Source organism: Amblyomma mixtum, chromosome 3 (genome assembly GCF_055824585.1).
Source record: "Amblyomma mixtum isolate Tamu chromosome 3, ASM5582458v1, whole genome shotgun sequence".
NCBI classification, from domain to species: domain Eukaryota; kingdom Metazoa; phylum Arthropoda; class Arachnida; order Ixodida; family Ixodidae; genus Amblyomma; species Amblyomma mixtum.
The window spans coordinates 125,453,260-125,471,284 of record NC_143014.1 but is presented as its reverse complement, the minus strand read 5'-3'; the positions used below and the strand labels follow the sequence as shown (position 1 = coordinate 125,471,284).

The following is an 18,025-nucleotide window of genomic DNA, read 5'->3' as shown; positions in this document are numbered from 1 at the left end:
GCGAACATAAGACGACAAGATGAATAGCTCCGAAGGCAGTACAGCCAGGCAGTCACCGTGGCTCACTTGGTAGAGCACTGTATACAAAGGCGGTGGTTGCGGGTTCAGTTCTCTCCAACGGCCTGTAGTTGCCTTTTATTCTGCTCAATGTAAAATTATCTGCCTTCCAAAATGATTCAGCAGTTAATTTCCTCGCCTAGTCAAAACCATCGCACAGCAAAAATTACCGCCCCGCCGCGGTGGCTCAGTGGTGAGGCGCTCGTCTACCGAGCCGGGGTAACCGGGTTCGAACCCGACCGCGGAGGCCGCATTTCAATAGAGGCGAAATGCAGGAGGCGCCCGTGTGCTGTGCGATGTCAGTGCACGTTAAAGACCCCCAGGTGGTCTAAATTATTCCGCAGACCTCCACTACGGCACCTCTTTCTCTCTTTCTTCTTTCACTCCCACCTTCCTCCCTTCCCTTACGGCGCGGTTCAGGGGTCCGCCTAGATATGTGAGACAGATACTGCGGCATTTCGTCTTCTCAAAATACAATTTACCAAAAATTACCATTCTCCAATGATCTCCTTGGTTTCAGCGGCGCTGAGTCTTAATGAGCCCATCATCTCCCCATCCGTGGCTGGTCTGCTCCGGGCCTTGCATTCCTTCTGTCTGGTGTGTGCGTGAATCAGTTGTATTTCCGTCCTTTGTGTTCCGGATGTACCTCGCTCTTGACCGGCAGGTGTTAGAGAGTCTACTATATGAGCTGGTCGTTGACGCCTTCAGGAACGTATCTGTCTCAGGAATAGGGGTGCGCGAATATTCGTCATATTCTAGCATCTAATGTAATATCCTACAATTCGATTCGGTGAACGAATCAAACAGCGCACATTCAAAATTTCTCCATAACGAATCGAATACGACCTCAAGTTCTCGAAAAGTTCTCGAATAGCAGACAGAAGAACACAGCCGGGCTCGCTGTAGTTTTCTTCGGCATCTGGTTCAAAAACAGGGCCCACTCCGACGTCGCGCACCATGCTGCCACGATTGATTTCCGCGCGTTCGTCGCCGCGACGCGTCCATTGGTGCGGCGTCCATGGTGCTCAAAGCATATGGCTTCCAAAACTAGTCGACGCGGCAGCGTTCGGCCAAGTTTAGAAAAGACTGCATTCATGCTTGATATCGGTGGATATGGCTTCCATTTCTCGACCCTCTCGTCAACTGTCATTTGGCGTTAGATTGTTCGCCGTCGTCGGCAGTAGCAAACGGTAATTTTCCGAGACCCATGAAATGATAATCACCGAGTGAAAATACTGCCTCAAGGTTTCTGTTCACTCTTTCAAAACCTACCTCTCTAACCATACTCAGAAATTCTGGATAAACGCATTGTTCAGTGGGAAGCTGTGTATGAATTCTTTTTTTTTCGCTTATCGTGAGATGGCACACTAACAGTTCATACATCCGCCGATTCCTTCTGTGGCCGCTTGCGCGGGCACTGCCCGAACGTTGTTCCGTGCTCGTTCTCAAGTATTTATTGTCAAAAGGCGCCACATTGGTGCCTTTGGTACAGGAGACAGCCCAGGGAGCATAAAAATGACGTTGCCAAGGGGCGCACCGAGGAAAACGCCTTGGCAGATCACCAAAAAAGCACCGGCCACATTATCGCCTGGGACGCAGCCAGTATCATATCCACCGAGAAATCATTATCATCCCGCCTTCTCCTAGAATCATTCCGCATCCAATCAACTCCGCACGCACTTAATCGGACACGCGGGCCCATGCCTGCAGCTTACGCATGCTCATTACAGCGACCTTCGCTTGTATAAACGCGGCCGATCCGTTTTTCGTTTCTATTGTGAACAAGGGATCCCTAGGGGTCCCGAAACGTCTTTGTTTTTTACCCTGTTGTTCTTCAATTTCTTGGCGAGTGGTCCCGAAACGTCTTTGTTTTTTACCCTGTTGTTCTTCAATTTCTTGGCGAGTGTTAGGTTTTTTTTTAGAAGGATGTCATTTCCTCGCCGGACTAATTTTCGTCGAACTCTGGACTACGTCTTCTATGGCACTGTAAACAACCCAGTACGAGCGTAGGACAAACTTTAAAACCAAGATTTTGGTACGCACGGGAAGGTTCGACAATTCCAAAAAACGTGTTCACACCAGTACTTGACAGTATTCCTTAGTTGCCACACATCTAAAAATGATGTCCAGAAAAGCTGGACTTGTCCATGAAGTATAGCGCTTCCGCAAGTTTTTCGCGGTTCAGCATGAATATTCCTTTTGTACGATTATTGTCTAACCATTTCTTTCATTATTGGTTTCGCATTGGTTTCGGTACCCAAGCTAGACTCCTCGTGTTAGATTCGGTATCGAAATATTATATATCGTACAACCCTACATAAGAGTACTGGCTCTTCTAACCAATCGAAGTTTCTGATTTCTGTAGAAGGAGGAGGAGGAAAAGAAACTTTATTTCGGCCAGCATTAAGGCCCAATGAAGAAGAGCTCTTACTCCACCATCGAAAAGAGAAAGCATTTATGATAATACATCACCTACCTCCGACTTAAGAGGGAACTCATTTTCACCCATTCTCTCTTTATTCAGCGCCTTGACGTTGGGAGAAGGTGCAGGAGATCACCCTCAAACAAGTAGTTTGTCCAACAATTTGAACGATATCGACGGAGCCCCTGACACGAAGTTAATATTTAGCTTCTGTTCTCCGCACGAATCTTTCAAGAAACTACTGGTGCAACGATCGCGACATTAGGCCTCATTCTTACGCCGAATTCAGCGCAAAGGGTGGTTGTGTAGAAACAAGTGCATCGGCTGCTCCGAGGAGAGATGGATGTGACATCGGTGTATGCACATGAAGTTTTCGCGGAACATGCAACCCACGACAAAGATTGGTTTCCACGCTGCTTCAGCATGTAGCCATGAAGCGAAGGCTGCTATGCGCTTCCCAATACGCAACCTGCACAATGCATCCATCTGTTGTAGGTGTCGTCGCCAGGTGGCGAGACAAATGTGCTTTTTCGTGACTTCTGGCCTCCGATAATTTCTGGGGGCACCTGAGTAAGACACGACATAGTGGCATTCCTGAAGACGCAAATCCTTTTCGGTATTGTGCAAGTAGTCTGTAGCGATGAATGGCGCAAGCGATGCGTATTTATTGTCACAAGATCCTTACACAATGAAAAGGTGTCAGTCAATGCGAATCCTTCGCTCTAGCGCGTGCGCGGGCTGGCGTCGAAGTTCCGCGTCTAAAGCGCAGAACAGCGCCGAAACGAAATGAATACGAGATAGACCCTGACCCCGGTTCGGGCGCCCGCACTACCTGCTCTGACAAATAATGCGCGATACCAGCGGGAGGAAGGGGATGATGACGACGAAGAGCAGCGGCGCGTTAAGCCTGACATAGCCCCGTGAAACCGCGCTCTCGTGCAGAGGAAGAAGCGTCAGCACTTCAGAATGTGCCATTCAGCCCGAGGACATAATCATCATCATCATCATGCGCAGCCCACCAGGACGGATGTTCTTTTCCAGTCGGGGCACCCTCCGTTCGCTCAGACCCTCGGAGACCCAGGCGCTCGCGACGTTGGAGCCAGCTTCCTTCGCGTGCAAGGGTCAGGGGCCACACCAGCTGGAGCACGTGGCGGAGAGCTTCGACGAGGGGCCCCTCGGCGACCACGGCCGCTTCCAGCTCGTCGCCCTCGTGAGCGCCCTCATGGAAAGCACCGAATTCGCCAGCCACGTCGCGAGCTTCAAGGTAAGGCTATGTATAGGCGTACGCCAAGCCCACGAGGAGTAGCTACCGCAGCGAACGTAGCGGCTAGTAGTAGTTTGATCAAGAAGGTTCGGAAAGATTATCGCGGCAGATCTGCGTCAGTTCCATGCATGAGGCTGTGCCCACTAGAAATACTGAGAGAAAACTGCTGACAATGCTTACTACATTCGATTCGGAGCGAAAGCACGGATTTGTGCTACGTAGCAGACGACATTGAGCAGGCAGTGCGGCGGGACCTCTCAAATCGAAGTTGATGAAGACGACGCTCTCCAATGCACAATACGAGAATGTGGCGCAAATTAACACGGAGCGTGTTGGCTGCGGCGATAGCGTAGTGGTCCAGCTGAACGGCAGTTAAAGATCTGTTCGCGTCGTCTCGGGTTCGACTCCCAATCATGGATGTTGATTGAATTTCATTTTCTGTTTTTGATGGTTTGACCTGTTCCGCGATTGAAGCCCGAGGTCCCGTAATGAAGCTTTCGCTTCAAAAAAGAAGAAAAAAATTCGACGTGCGGCATTATTCCGTCAAAGCTTTTATATTCGTGACCGTATAGCCAGCGGTCACGGAATGCTGTACGTCGGATTTTGTTGATGAATGTGTGCGCCGCGCTCAGTATGACATGCAACGTGCCGGATGCGACTTTACCGCAGCTCGCGCTTCACGGGACTTGAATGCCCTATGGTGCATACTGCAGAAGCGTCACCTCTCGGAATCGCAGCGCGATGCACAATGTTTCAACGCCATCGGCTTCGCATTACATTGTGAAGGAAGCTCCACCACATCTGGTGCATTGTAAGCAGTATTGAGTGCGAGAGGGCTTGAGTGGCACGATGCGTACCCGATCCGCTATTTTCGCCCCCAACCGTTCGGTGGGCGCTTTCACATCGATTTTTAGGGCGGACATATTCAGGTATGCTGCAATTTTCATGATAACACATCGGGTGGCACGAGCAGTGACACGTGCTTTGAAATGGCGGCAGTAAGCCTTCAGTTGCTTTATCTGAGACTCATTCGGCATTCCTTGAAAGCAAGCTCTCATCCCTCAGTTTCAAATATGGTCTCAAATCTCTCAAATATCGCGCTGCCGCAAGAATTGTGCGCACATCATAAGCAAGTCACCACAGGGGTCACTGCACTGCCAAGCGTTAGATACGGCCCCGTTATACTGGGTAATAGACCCAAGCCTGAATCTGCTTGTGTTCTCTTAAAACGATTCGCCTGGGGATATGAGGCGTGTATGCAGTGTCATTGGGTGGGAATAGGTTCTGTGGTTTCTGCGGTGGGCTTTCCTTAAGCTTACAGCATACCTCCGTCTATCTGCAAAGAATGTATGGTTTGGATAAATACGCATTGCTAGACTCTCATCTTACTCTTCGCATATAGGCCGACCCACATGGAGCGAACAGACGCTGCGAATTTCATGCGGCGCGGCAGAACGCCGACGCACGGCCGCCGTGCTGCACCACATACGGCGAAAAACAGGCGACCGCCGCCAGACCGCAGCCGTCTTGATTTCAGTGTTGCTATCAAGGACATGGCCTTAATCTTAGTAAACTGCCACAAAATAAGATTTTTAAAGTTACCCTAAAGCCATTGTTTATTACAGCGCGGCAAAATAAAGAAATTATTATTGAGATTTGTTGCAATTTTATCAATTTTCTCTTTATTTATCAGACCGTAGGCTGAGTTTTTGCGGTGAGCGAATCCGCTCGCCGCAAAAACTAGTGCCTATTCTCATCTGTCGGCGCCCGGGGGAGGCGGAACCGCCGCGCCGCTGCTGTTTCTCGCTTTTCTACACCACGACACCGCTTGCGGCGTACACAGACACAGTGAGAAAATAACAAATTCACGCTGTCTACATACCATAAGCGTACGCATGCTTACGTACGCTAAACGCAGGCGCTTTCCCACCTTTAGTTCAGCGTATGCTAGCAGAGACTGAAAAATAAACTCACCTATACTGGCGCCATCTGGTTCTTAGGACGGGAACCATTACTGTAAACAAACCGCCTCTCCTCTTAAGCCTAGAAGTGGGAGAATTGTCATTCTAAATAAAAAAAATGAAGCAAATTTATTGTAAGTTTTCTTATAGGCAAGGTGAGACGAAGCGAAAGACCGGTGCTCCATTTATGGCCAGTGAACGCACTGAAAAAGGCCGCAACAACGAGAATTCAGTCCGAAGCGGGGGGTCTGGCTTTGAAGGGCGCCGCCATGTTTGTCGCGGGCAGCGGGCGGAAGCTAGATGCTAGATGCGGGAGCAGAGCGCCCTCATTGGTCCGCGCTGACAGCTCGCATTCGCCGCTTCCGGTGAGCGGCTGACCGCCGGGCGAACGTATCTAGCACGGCTTGGTCGGCTGCGAACGGCCGCCGGCGGCCAAGCGGCCGCCGCCGGGCGGCCGTTCGCAGGTATTTCGCGAGAAAATCGCTCCATGTGGGTCGGGCTTATCACGTCCCATCTCACTCGCATTCTTGGCCCACATCAGTGCTGTCTTACCATGAGGCGTGCTGATCTTTCGTAATGGAAGCCACCAACAAAAGCCGAGTTCTCCAATCTTTGCAACCTTTAAGCTCTTCTCTCATTTCGCAAGCCTTTTTCATGTACTTCGCAAGCCTTTTTCATATGGGCCAAGAATTCGAGTGAGATGAGACGTGATACCCGAAGAGTGGAATGAGTGCCCTGCAGTGCGTATTTATCCAAACCATTCATTCCTTGCAGAAAGTCGAAGTTGTGCGGTGACCCTAATGAAAGCGCACTGCTGCAGGAGTAAGGCTCAGACCTCTCGATGTAACCACAGTGTCGGGTCGCGAGAGAGTGGGACATGAACGAGCTACGCCTGTCGTATAGGTCGCTTTGCCCGGCGTAGGGAATCGCGAGCCGCCTTAGGTCACAGGATCCTGTTAACTAAATAACACCAGCATTAAAACTTTACGATAGCGGTTTTAATTACACCCGATCTATATCGTATGTTACAGCTGAACTATTCATTTAGTCGACGTGATCTTCTGCTCAGCAGCGCTTGCAGTGTTAGGCAGTGTACTACGCTAGAGGCAGGTTACTTCAATATTTACGTTACGTGTTATTACCGCCAGGGAGTACGCGGTACACGAAGCGCTGCTCCAGTTTCCAGATGTTTTTGTCGGAAAATATCGTGCTTAATTTCACACGACATTTTTCCCATAATGGTTCCCCATGTTCCTGGCACCAGAAGCTGAATGCAGGTCATATCCTTTTGCATATCTCGGTCTGGTCATTGCAGGGTAGCGGACTACTCATGGACCACTGGCCACCAGCCTTTGACAACATGAACGCTGCCGAATGGCAAGGACTGGCTGTGCTGTTTGATCGCTACGGTTCGTACAAGCACCGTGCACTGCGTGAGCCCGCTGCTCCTGCAGTTGTTTGCAGCCGCTTGTTACCTTGCACCGCCTGACACTACGACCTGGTAGCTCATCAGGCTCTATTACAGGTAAATAACCTCGAGTTTCTTTCCTAAGACTGTCACCATTCCTCTAGACTATAATAAATAAAGAAAATCTTACAGCTTTATAGAAGAACATCTTAAACTTCTCGGAAGAACCAGCGCAAAAAAAAAACCGACAAGAATGAAGGAGGACGACCTGCCCGTTGTCCTTAATGCCTTACCGACTGACCCAACAACAACTGTATATAAAAGCTCGCCACCTCATGAATTTTGGCTGGTTGGAATGCTATGACTAAAGCATAAGCGCAAAAAACGGGACGTGTGAAAAAGCAGGCACAACACGAGAGTTCCTGTTGTCTCTTAATTATCTCTTGTACGTTCTGTTTTTCTGCACTAATTTTGCCGTCCTCTCTAAAAGCTTTCTCTGCGAAACTTATTTCTTGCCAGAAAGAGTCCCACATTCATTTATGCCTATTAACTATTGAATTTGCAGCTCAAATAGCATGTAATTCCCAGCATTCGCATTCCATAGAAATTATATCCGGGAAGCCTACCTCAGCTGCACGTCGGCAGCCATCAAGAGGACCAGTGTCGCTGCCGCGATTCTTCAAAGGGCATCAGCAGCCGCTTTGATTGTAAGCCACAGCGACGGGGTTCCATCTTGGTTTCGGCGCTGTGACTGGCGGTGAGCACGGTCGCCTTCGTAGTCTACTGCTACGTGGTTTTGGAGTTGCCGACAAATAAACGCTGCACCTTGGAATACCTCCGTATTGTCTCGACAAGGGCTGTCCACCAGCATTGTCCCATTCTTCTCTGTCTGGCTCATGAGTGGGAACAATTAGAAAGTGACGACACTTAACCAAAACGGCGTCCACCCGGATTTTAGCCTCGAAGTAGCCACTAGTAGCTAGCGCATATCCTTGAAGGGAGGGGTCGGCCGGATGCTGCGGCTGCATCTTCTAGCAGTGCATTGTCGACCCTCCCCACGAAGCGCAGAGAGCAGCAGGGGAAGCAGCGCCCGATGCCCGTGCAGTATGTGGTCAGTGCCTCGTACGGCTCGAGCACAGGATAGAGGCATTTTAAATTATTTTATTTCTCCTCTTTTTAGCATTTCGCTTGCCCTTAAAACAAGCTTGAGTCTTTGACGCTCTGAGAAGTGCTTGGAAAAAAGCGAATGGCAGTTTCGTTCGTGTCATTATGTTGGTCATGTTTCTTCCTTGTTCTCTTCTTTTCTATGTACTACTGCAATAATGCCTGTCCTCCCACGGCTGATCAAGATTTGTGAATAATGTTAATGCTGCCACGTGCTGCATCTGGCGAACAGCTGGCAAGTGACTTGATTTGCGCAGAGATAATTTGTGCGCTTGTATTTGATGCGTGCAACTACAAGTGGTGCCTGCTTCCGCACTAACCTAAAGGGGAAGGACACAGATCATCCTTTGCGTCTTAGGTAATTTCCAGCGCCCTCGATTCAAGGGTTAGATCGACCGCATTCAATTCACATTCGGGTAAGTGGTTGTGCTGCGGCCTTAGAATGGAGCCGGAAGAGTAGAGAGTAAAAAGGATCTTCTAAACTGGGAATTCTTCGTGTGTTCGACGCTGGAGCTGAAAAGGGCACGGCTATATCGAAGACCGTCAGGGACTCCAAAGGCGGCGCAAAGGCGGAAGAAAATGGTGCTAATGCTCAGGCGCATCAGGCAGCGAAAGCAGCCAAAGCGGACTCTCTGCTCAGCACGAATAACACAATCGACTGAAGGTGGCTGTCGTCAAGCAGCCAAATGAACACTTGAAAGACGCACATCAGGTCCACACCTGCTCTTGCCCACAGAACAGAAAAACTGCTGTTTTACGAATCGCTTGTTTCTTCTGAGGCTGATTCGACCATGCATGGAAAACTCACTGATAGGTAAGGGGATAGTCAGTTCAGTAATAGCTTTATTGAGCATCGTGTTCAGGCTATTCTATGCCAAGCGAATATTCACGAAATGCGCCATCAGTCACTTAAAACTGAAGAAAGCATATGGAAATGTACTTTTTTATTTCCTACACGACTTACTCGTACTCGTGTTGCATACAGTGCAATAAATGTTTTCACCACCACGAGAAGAAAATGAGTAATACATCGTTCGTGGGTGTTACAGAAAGCATAAAAGGCAACCGCTGGTGGTACCGAAATCCAAGAGTTTCGCATTTCTCAAGCAATGCTCTAGCCAAATGAACTACAGCAGCGGCGGTCTGGCCACCTCATTTCTAAGTATTCATATTACGCCTAGCCTCAAGTTCAGATTATTCACTAGCGCCACTCCAGGTGAGAATGGTTGACGTATTCCGTGCTGGTGTAGCTCAAGTGCCACATTGTGCGTGGTGTAATGGGGAAAACATCAGCTGTACGATAACCTTCAAATGCTACTTATGGTATCACTACTGCTAAAACAGAGCCTCGCTATACTTCTCAGCAGGCAAGGTTAAGTGAATGAGGGGCTGATTAGGTTATATTTACGAAACAAACTATCAGCTATAGAAGCGAATTGAACAGTTTGGGTGGGCGCTCGCTGTTCCCACGTTACTCTACGTCAGTGCCTTTATTTTCTCTCCAAAGCGGGCTCCGAAGAAGGATCTGGTGAAAGTCGGCTGTCGCCTCCTCGGCTTTAGTTTGTTTGCTTCGTATCGTACATAGAACGACGTGTTCTCGCGAGCTCAAGCACAAGTTAGGAGCAAGTTTCAATAACTATGCGCAACTCCACAGTTTGCTGCAAAACACCGCGCGTACGGCGCTAAAGCTAATGGACTCGAATATGGCAAGCTATTATTGATGCGGTAGAGAAATGCGCACTGTAGCGAATTTATTCTGGCCAGTCAGCAAAATTGAAGGTGTCAAGGGAGGTAATTAACTTTGTTATCTATATAGGAATATTTCCCCTGAACTTGTGAAATTGGTCTTCATACTAAGTAGTCTGCTTGGCCGATTGGTTGCGCCTTTCTTCTAGTGTATTTATTTCTAATGTGCTAACACAAAACTCATTCGGAGACTCTTTTGGGTGGAACACCTCGTAGATTGCCAAATGAAATACAACCGTTATCCGCTCTCTGTTCCTTGGCAACGGGCGCTTTTCGGGGTGCAAGACGTGTGCATTTCACGACTGCGAAAAAAAAAAAAAACTTTTTTTTTCGCCATGCCCGCTCACCCTCGAACCCGCGCATCGCCGCCGCCGCCGAAGCCGCCATGCTCGTCGAGCTCTTGGTTGCAGGAAACAAGCCGTGGGTCACTTGAAGGAAGCTCCCGCTGCTACTGACGCGTTCTGCGTGGGGCGGCGCTCCGGCACCGCCGCTCAGCGGTAACGTAGAGCAGGACCCAGCGGCACTGGCCGCCTGATTTCGGGGAGAAAACGGTCCAAAAACAGCCCCCTGCGTCAGCTGCGGGCGCGACGCAGGCGACGGAGCATGGGAAAAACCGGCTTTGAAAATGTGGCCTAACTCATGTCCACTGCTATTGCCGGCCGGATGTGGCGCGGGTGAGCATATTGAACATAAGACTACAGGATGAATACCTGCGAAGGCAGTATAGCCAGGTAGTCACTATAGCTCCCTTTGTTGAGCACTATACACAAATTCGCAGGTTGTGGGTTCAGCTTCCCCCAGGGTGTTTATTCTGCCTTCTGAAATGATTGAGCAGTTAATTTCCTGGCCTAATCAACGCCACCGTAAAGCAAAAATTAACATTACTCAGTGGTCTCCTTGGTTTCAGTGGATCGGAATCTTAGTGAGCCCATCATCTCCCCGTCTGTGCCTGGTCTGCGCCGGGCAGTGCATTGCTTCTGTGTGGGGTGTGTGTGTGTGTGTGTGTGTGTGTGTGTGTGTGTGTGTGTGTGTGTGTGTGTGTGTGTGTGTGTGTGTGTGTGTGTGTGTGTGTGTGTGTGTGTGTGTGTGTGTGTGTGTGTGTGTGTGTGTGAATGAGTTGTACTGCCGTCCGTTTATTGCGAAAGCAATACTGGTAGCACTGTTCTGCCGTCGGTGAAGGTCGTACCTTCCCTCCGGCGAAGCTGCGGTGCACGACCACGTGACAGCGTGAAGTCACGACCAGAGGAGAGCAGGGGCCCCAACTCGTCTCTTCGGCCGTAGTCGTTCCGCTCGGCGCGGCGGCTACCACGTGACGGCCTCCTCGGCCCGCCGCGTGAGGGCGCTCGCTAGGCGAGTATGTTTCAGAGTAGGATTCAGTTTTAGCGCAACTAAATCAGGTCTGATGATTTTTAACGATACAACTGACCAGGTGCTTACAATACAAGGCTACGACATACCCAAAGTGGCCGAATACAAATGCCTCGGGATATGGCTAAACGAAGGGCAGATATACACGGAAAAGCACGAAGAGGCTCTTAGGGCAAAAGGACGAAGAGACGCCGGGATAATGAAACATAGGGCATTACGGGGGTACAACAAATATGAAGTACTAAGAGGTATTTGGAAAGGAATAATGGTGCCGGGACTTACTTTCGGCAATACGGTTCTGTTCAGGCAGAAGTTCAGTCGAGATTAGACGTAAATCAGAGAGCTGTTGGAAGATTAGCACTAGGTGCCCACGGCAGAACCACAAACGAGGCATTACAAGGGGATATGGGCTGGGCATCGTTCGAAGCACGGGAAGCTAAGAATAAAATACTATATGAAGAACGCCTGAGGAAATTGGACGATAACAGGTGGGCAGCCAAGGTATTTAAATATTTATACAGAAAGAGCGTTGACTCACAGTGGCGGAGAAGAACTAGAAAACTAACCAGTAAGTATGCAGGTCATGAGGACGGAGAAAGAAAGAGCATTAAACGACAGGTTAAAAACGCGGAAGTTAAAAATTGGGTGAATTCAATGGAAAAGAAACATAGTGTAGAACTATATCGATACTGGAAAAGGCAGATCAGGAAAGAATTTTTCTATGATAACTCAAGAGGCAGTGCCCTACTTTTTGAAGCTAGGTCAGGGTGTCTTAGAACGCGCAGCTACAAAAAGAAATTTAACGAAGAAGATCACACATGTGCCGTGTGTGGTAGATCTGTGGAAACAATTGAACACCTCATAATCAAATGTGATGGTATCCATCCGGATGTCGATGCAGGCGCAGTCACTCTTCCTGAGGCCCTAGGGTTTAAATATAACAATGGTCATTTAAATAAATCTGCAGTGGAAGTTAGCAAAAAGCGATTGGAGGATCGGTGGCTGAAAAGCAGAGATGTGGCATAAGGTTAGAATTGTAGGAAACTGTAGGTAAAGGTGATGGCGATTCTTAATGAGAATTGCCAACACAGTAAACAAAAAAAATAATAAAGAAAGAAAAGCTGAGCAAGGTGGCAATTGCCACCACCCCGTTTCAAAGGGGGCCCTCCTATTCACCCATCCATCCATAAACGGGGCGCCGCAGGCGCGCTGCGCTTAGTCATGTCTGAGGAGTTGTACAAGGCGTCGCTGGAGCGACGTGCTGCGCGCAAACGCCGGCGCCGTGCCCAGGAGACAGATGAAGAAACGCAACAGTGGTTGGCTAAGCAACGCACCTATGCCGCAGAATGGCGAGCCCGGCGGCGTTCTACAAGTTCAGTGAGCGAGAATTGTATCATGGACTCTCTGAATGCCGAAGAATCGTCTATCAGTAGTGCAGAGCGATATAATTACCACAGAAGAAAGCGCCGTGTAGAAGAGCCACCGGACCGGAGAGAAGAACGGCTTGCTAAAAGAAGAAAGACGTATGCAGAGAGGAAGCAGAAGGTTGTGGTGAACCGAGGCGGCGTCATTATAGCTCAACCCAATGGGGTAGCAGTCTAGACTTAGTGATGTATAGACATTGGGACGACTATGTAATTACCAGTGTTCAGACCAAGAGTCACTACTTTACGGACCACCAAAGCGTGTTCATTGGAATAAACAAACAGTAGAAACCATGTTGTGTACAGAGTAAATCATTTAGTTGCACAAAAGCCGAAGCCATGCCAAACCACCAGCAGAGCCAAGCGCAACCGGGGAGCTATTGCTTTCGCAATCACTCAGGCTTAACCACAGCTAATTTTTTGTACCGGAATCTATTCCGGTCTTTACTGACCGGTGTTAGACACTCTACCATATGAGCTGGTCGGTGACGCCTTCAGGAATGATCGAGTAGGGGTGTGCGAAACTTCGCCATTTTCTAACATCCAATCTAATATCCTACTATTCGATTCGTTGAACGAGTCAAATTGTGCACGTTCAAAATTTTTCGAAACGATCTCAAGTTTTAGAACGGTTCTAGAAAAACTGACAAAAGAAAACAGCCGGGTACGCTACCGTTTGCTTCGGTAGCTCTTTCAAAAACGGGGCCCCCTCCGACGTCGCGGAGCATGCTGCCACGATTGATCCTAGCGTTCGTCATCGCTACGCGTCCATTCGTGTGCCGGCGTTCATGGTGCTCAAATCTTACGGCATCCAAAACTAGTCGACGAGGCAGCGTTCGGCAAAGTTTAGTAAACCCTGCATTCATGCTTGATATCGGTGGCCATGGGTCGCAACTCTCGTCCCTTTCGTGAACTGAGATGCTCCTCTCGTCAACTGACATTTGGCGTTAGACTGTTCGCCGTCGTCGTCAGTAGCATACAGTAATTTCCGAGGCGCATGAAATGAATATCACGGAGTGAAAATACTATCTGAATGTTTCCGTTCAGTCTTTGGAAACCTACAGCTCTAACCGTACTCAGATACTCAGGTTAGACGCATTTTTCAGCGGGAAGTTGTTTATGAATGCTTTTTTTGTCGCATATCATGAGATGACACACAAAGAGTCCATATATCCGCTGATTTGGACGCTTGTAGTTCTCTGCAATTTATTGTCAAAAGGCACCCCTTTGGTCTTCTATGGCACTGTGAAGTACCCAGTACGAGCGCAGGACAAACCTTAAAAGCAAAATTTTGCTACGCACCGGAAAGTCAGACCATTGCGAAAAACTTGTTCACTGCAGCATCTTACAGTATTAAGGCGGAAGTCTTTAATGCCTCATCGGTGTAAGCGGGAGTTGTCGACAGAAATGTCACTATTTGCAATTGGTCGAAATGGTCGTGACGTCACAGTGCGCGAATTTCAAACGGGGCCAATTGTACTTTGGCTAGTAACCATGCAACCAATTAAAATGATCGTATAGTGATGCTTCAAGTAAGTGGGAATGAGTTCAGTTAGCAGCTTAATCACCCAATTAAACCAAATTAATCTTTCTAATCAGGCCAGAAGAATAAATAAAACCGAGTAGGAAATTGGTCGAGATCGGGAATCGAACCCCGGACTCCGGAAAGCGAGACGAGCACGCTAACCACTACGCCATTCCAGGCTTTTTTTTTATTTATTGTTACGCCATTCCAGGCTCGATCGTTTGGAATGAACAAAGGCGCATCTAGTGAATACGGTGTCTTCGTTCACTCCCATCTTCTTCCCCTCCCTTTACGGCGAGGTTCAGGTGTCCACCGAGGCATGCGAGAATGATACATTTCCTTTCCTCAAAACCGAATTTACCGACGCGCAAGGCGTAGAACCGAACGGATGATGGCGTTCTGTGGACTCCCTGGCAGCGTTGCAAGACGCTGTCGCGTTTCACTCTTAGAGGCGAAGCTTAATATCTTAACCACACATCAGTGACACAAGCAGCAACACCGCGCTTAAGGCTTTCGCCTCACCGCACTTTAGGTCATCAAAGTGACCCCCTGAATTTTCTCTTGAGGGATATTGGTAAATTCATGCTCTGCGAGAATATGCCGAATGCACTCCACCCCATTCATATTCTTCTGGTTAATTCCCCCTCATGATCCGGATCAGCGGCCACTACCCACCCTAAGTAAACATATTCTCTTACTACTTCCATCACCTCGCTACCAACTGCGCATTGCTGTTTCCTTGATGGACTGTAGAACATTACTTTGGTTTTCTGCATGTTAATTTTTGACCCCACCGTTCTGCTCTGCCTAACTCTTTGATTATACTTTGCAGATCATGTCCTGAAGGACTTAGCAAGGCATTCTCATCAGCGAAACACAAATTACTTAGGTATTCTCCATTAACTCTTATCCCCAGCTGTTCCAATTTGAGGCCCCGGAATACCTGCTGTAAACAGGCTATGAACAGCATTGGCGAGGTCGTGCCTCCCAGCCTGACACCTTTCCTTATTCCACAGTTGCCTCAACTTTACGGCTGCTGATATGCCTTTATCCAACGCTTCGCAAATTTCACCCGTTTTTCGAGCTATGTTTCCAAGCTGCTGCTTGTTATGCGAATGTTTCCGCGACAGTTTCAAGCAAGATCAACTTCCCTGGAGAGCGCGGAGATTTTAATATGTAAAAATAAAAAACCCAAAAGCAGCCGTATCGAAAATCTTGTGCGTTCTTCAATAAGGAAAAAGAACCGTGCAGTGCCATGGTTACATGAGGGGCATGGAAAAGACAAAGAATTTATGGTAACACATAACCAACCTCCTACTTAAAAGGGAAGTCCTTTTCACCCATTCTCTATTTTTTCAGCGCCTTGACGTTGGAAGTAGGTGCAGAATCGCCTAGAAGCAAGTATTTTTTTCCAACGATTTGAACGCTGCCGACGCAGCTCCTGACAGGAAGATCGAGTTTTGCTCCTGTTCTCGGCAAGAATCGTCCAAGAAACTATTGGTGCAATGATCGCGACATCAGGCCAAATTCTTGCGCCGAATTCAGTGGAAAGGCCGGTTGTGTAGAAACGAGTGAATCGGCGCCTCCGAGGAGAGGACGGATGTGACGTCAGTGTACGCACATGAAGTTTTCGTGAAACACGGAAGCCACGAAAAAGCTCGATTTCCACGATTTCCACGAAGCCTTTGCTTCGTGACTGCACGAAGCCTTTGCAAAAGAAATTATCGGAGTCCTCCGGGCTCCAATAATTTCTGTGTGTTCCTGAGTCAGAAACGTTATAGAGGCATTCCGGAAGGCGCAACTCCTTTTCATATTGTGAAAATAGTCTGTCGTGATCAATGGGCGTCCGATGTGCATTTTCTCTCACAAGGTCTTTACAGACTGAAAGGGTGTCGATCAATGCCAGTCCTTCGCTCCAGCGCGTGTGCGGGCTGGCATCAAAGAAGTTTGGCGTCTAAGGCACAGAACAGCGCCGAAACCAAATGAATACGAGATAGACAGTGACCCCGCAAGTAATCCCGGACTGTCCGGGACTACTTGCGGACTCGAGTGAGGTATTCTTTTTTCTCGGGCCGCCCAAAACCTCCGTCCACCAGTCAGAAAGCTGCCTGCATCGCCATAGGGACACGTTCGTTTTTCGCCTATGGTTGTCCGCGGGCTACTTGTGGCTGCAGCATACAGTTTCTTACAATTACCTGGAGGGAAAGCTGGCGGCGCTGCACTTCAGCCACCATGGACGCGCAAAGCATCATGGGACGGTGAGCTACTTGTTGCGGGACAGTCGTATTTTTTTGGGAACACGGTGTGGTGCTACTAAGATGTTTCATTACGAAAACACTGTTCGTGTGTGCGCGAACACAGTGTGCAAAGCCATAGTAGTGAAAACGCAACGACACACAACGCCAATAAAAGGCTTCACTTTTTCAAAATGCCATTAAAAAACCTCTTAAAGTATCTAAGCAACAATATTTTTCTTTAAAGCATATTTACTTCTAGAAATTCGCCTGTTAATCTGGAATTATTGTTTTTGTAGTGCTCATTACTTGACCAATAGGAAAGCTAGCCATGTCTTATTTTAGGCAAACTTTGCATTTACATGCTTTTCTGCTCATTTGTTGGAATTTAAAGACATGATATTGAATGTTAGGACATTAGTAGTTATCGAACAGCTTTATTTTTCTATTATTTTTTGGACAAAAGTTGTAGTTCTGCAGTCGCTAGCTCCTCGCCCCATGACGCTTTGAGCGCCCATGGTGGCTGAAGTGGTCTCGAGGGGCCTCCATGCAAACTCCTATAGACGGGTTGCCAGCTTTCCCTCTAGACAATAGTAAGAAACTCTATGGGCTGCAGGGAAGGCAGAAGACGACAGCTGCGCGCCGCGCTGCCAGCCATTTTGAGTTACACTCTGCGTGCATATTGCTTACTTTTAGTGTTCCTGGAGGGCGATATCGTGCGTAAAACCCTTCACATGATCTGTATAGCTGCTCTCTTGCACCTTCGTTCTATTTTCTCGAAATCCACCACATACGGACGTGCGTTCGGAGCTTCGAAAGCGTATTGTTTGCTCGTGTCGTCAAGAGGTTCTTGTTCACTTGTTCTGCGACATGCTGTCTGCGCGCTTACCTCAAAGCGTAGCAGTTCAACAACTCGCATACTTGAGTAGCTATAGCGATTGTCGTCAAAATTTGCGCGAAGGCTATACTCTGTCTGCCTATCCACCACGAGTTGGGGCACTTTGAGCGAAGTTCGCCGCGAGCAGTAGCGGCGAGCACACCTCCGAAGCTGAGTTGTGTAATACAGCTACGCTTAGCTGACAGTACGGTCTTCAAATCGACTGAGTATCGTGATCAAGCGCACGGCGTTGCTTCGGCGTCGTGGCAGCCATGCGATGCGTCGTCTGCTACCAGATGACAGCGTCCTGGTACAGTAACCGAGGGGGAGCCAGGCTCTGGCGGCGAGTCCGCAAGCGGTATCTGGCAAGTAGGTCATGTGACCATGGCGCTCTGTCAGAGCGGACGCCGAGACCTGTCAGCAAGTATATCGGGGCTGCAAAAATAAATGCGCCCAATGTCCGATACCAGCGGGAGGAAGAGGATGACGACGAAGAAGAGCAGCGGCGCGCTAAGCGTGACGTGGCCCCGTGACACCGGCCTCTCGCGCAGATGAAGAAGCGTCAGCACTTGAGA

At 48.7% G+C, this 18,025-nt stretch overlaps 1 pseudogene; it reads left to right on the top strand.

The window, feature by feature from the left end:
• The first annotated feature begins 3,506 nt into the window (after positions 1 to 3,506).
• Positions 3,507 to 17,983, top strand: LOC149351744 (uncharacterized; annotated as a pseudogene).
• Positions 17,984 to 18,025: the final 42 nt, after the last annotated feature.